This window comes from Engraulis encrasicolus, chromosome 17 (assembly GCF_034702125.1).
Source record: "Engraulis encrasicolus isolate BLACKSEA-1 chromosome 17, IST_EnEncr_1.0, whole genome shotgun sequence".
In the NCBI taxonomy this organism is placed as follows: Eukaryota; Metazoa; Chordata; class Actinopteri; order Clupeiformes; family Engraulidae; genus Engraulis; species Engraulis encrasicolus.
Window position 1 is genome coordinate 24,434,759 of NC_085873.1, and position 2,500 is coordinate 24,437,258.

At 44.2% G+C, this 2,500-nt stretch overlaps 1 protein-coding gene across 1 annotated transcript in view; it reads right to left on the minus strand.

Annotated features, from left to right (window-relative positions):
* Positions 1-2,500, minus strand: part of LOC134466956 (sterile alpha motif domain-containing protein 14-like) — a 28,609-nt gene that overhangs the window by 23,913 nt on the left and 2,196 nt on the right. The window lies entirely within an intron of this gene.

Consider the following 2,500-nt stretch of genomic DNA (forward strand, 5'->3'; position numbering starts at 1 on the left):
TTTCGCTTGGTTCATTTCTCCTCCATGTGTCCCTGGTATTAAAATACATGGATACCTGCCCAATAGTGTCTTGGGCCCTGCAATATATCATATGCTACTTTTTGTTGCTGCTGCCCCATGCCTGATCTACTGGAGTTGTCTGTACTTCACAAAAGTTTTTGTTCTGGTTCTACTTGTCTTTAGCCTTAATTTAAATGTTAGGCCTATTTAGTTCTCTGTTACACTTAATATACCTATAACATACAATAACGTCTCTGTGTTGTTCTGTCTCCTGTCTCTGTCTACACATGGTGAGAAACATAATTTCAATTCTTCAGAATGAGTCCAGTGCATGTGAAGAAATTGAAAATAAAGCGGACTTTGACTTAAAGATCTCTCATCATTATTTCATTAATATTGCTGTGCTCCCCATTGTAATGCGTTACGCGTTGATCCTGTTTTAAAAAAGAAAATGTTCTGGTTGCTTTGTTTCAAGCCGTTTCTGCAAGCTAGCAAGGTGGCTTGTGGACAAACGAGAGGGTGTTCCGGGTTTCTCGTGGATATCCGTCTCTGATTGGCTCCCTCCTCCTGCTCTGCAGAGAGATTCTAATAGGTTATATACTCGCCACTTCCCCGGGTGGTACTGCACTATAGGGGCGCCAACGGAGGCGTGCAGGCTCCATTCAGGGCTGTGCTCTTTCGACAGCGACCCCTATACGAACTGCAGGCATGGATTGACCAGAGTGGGGAGGCTGTGTAAACTGGCTTTGTCCTCTGTGTGTATCTGTGAGTAGCAACCAGCTGATAGCTAAGCTAAGTTAGGTTTTGGGCCACCAGGCGTTGCTTGTTTTGAAAACAAGCAGAAAAAAATTAGTTGACGTTTTTAGAAAAATGGGTCGACATAAACCTTTGTGGGCAACGCCTTCTTTCGATGTGACGCAACACAGAAAGGCTTTCGTGATTCGCTCGTGGCTCTGCATTGTTTATGTCAATTGGGAAACACCGGGAAACACAGCCAGGCGAGGTGACGCACCATTATGAAGCCTTGCATGTGAGTTGAACTTGGGGTGACCGTCCGATTTTCAAAAAGAGTGAGTAAAACTGTTTATCGGAAGTTGGCCTTTAATGGATGTACTGTATGCTAATGCTAAAGCGTGTTGTTTAGAGATCAGTGGTTCTTAACCTTTTTTACTTCACGCACCCCCTTTCCTGTGCCGAAGACAAGCCGCGCACCCCCAACACAAACTTCCGCACATGTATATGCACTAAAAAATGTTTTAAGTGATTAATTACAATGATTCTTGATTGAGACATTAATCAATACCTAATTGCTTAAAATTTGGTCCATAACATGTTATAATTTGGTCTTAATTTGACCTAACTATAATGTTTGCAAGCATAATTTTGGTCACATCCTCAACACAAACAAAATTCTGCGCTCCCCCTGGAATCTCTGGTGCACCCCCAGGGGTGCCCGCACCCCATGTTAAGAACCACTGGTTTAGAGATCAGTGCTGCTGCATCAAGAACAATCCTATTTCTAACACCTCTGTAGGAGCCAGAATGCTGCTTTATGTGGATGCTGAGGTAAATACAGCAAATAGAAGAACCCTTGTGCTATTGGTTTTAATATGCAATAATTTGATTTGATTGTCTTTGTTTTTGTTTCATGTTCTTGGACGCCTACCTGCCGCCTACCTAACTGATTAATTGTCTTGACTTTTGAGCATAGCTCCTCCTTTGATGTGCGTCATCAAGTGTTTAATCAAATGCTGTGTGTAGGAGTAGACAGGTTAGGTGGCGGTTTCGTCCGCATTACTTCACAATATTTTGCATTGTTTTGTGACACACACTTGCACTGTTTGATTTTATAGTTTTGTTACAGTGGAAAAGTCAACCGGATTGCTGAATAAATACTCGTTTATGTTTATTTACTTCATCTTTCTGCAAGTGCTTTATCTTGGAAATGCGCATCTGAAACACTCCTCCACCTGCCTCACACGGCATTTACTGTAAACTTGGCCTGGAAAATGCCGCAACAGTCTCCATGCTAGCCACACAGAGTCAGGGTACACCTAACCTCCCACCCAGAGAGCCCCCCACCCAGAACAATAATGATGATGATGACGAGAATGATTTAGATTAACATGCAAAGTACAGAAGAACAGAAGGGAAGAACATGAAAGTGAAGTGAAGTGAAAGCCCAACTGGGCAACTCCAACTCCCATTGTTCTTGTGACACAGCACACAGTGCTCACTGCACACAATGAAGTTGCATTTATGCCTCAACCGTGCACGGTAGCAGTCCCCAATGGCTCGCCAAGGGAGCAGTGCAGCAGGATGGTACCATGCTCAGGATGCCTCAGTCATGGAGGAGGACGGGGGAGAGCACTGGTTAATTACTCCCCCCACAAACCTGGCGGGCCGAGAGTCGAACCGACGACCTTCGGGCTACAAGTCTGACGCCCTAACCGCTTACCCGTGTCTGCTCTAATTGATGATGATGATGATGATGATCATG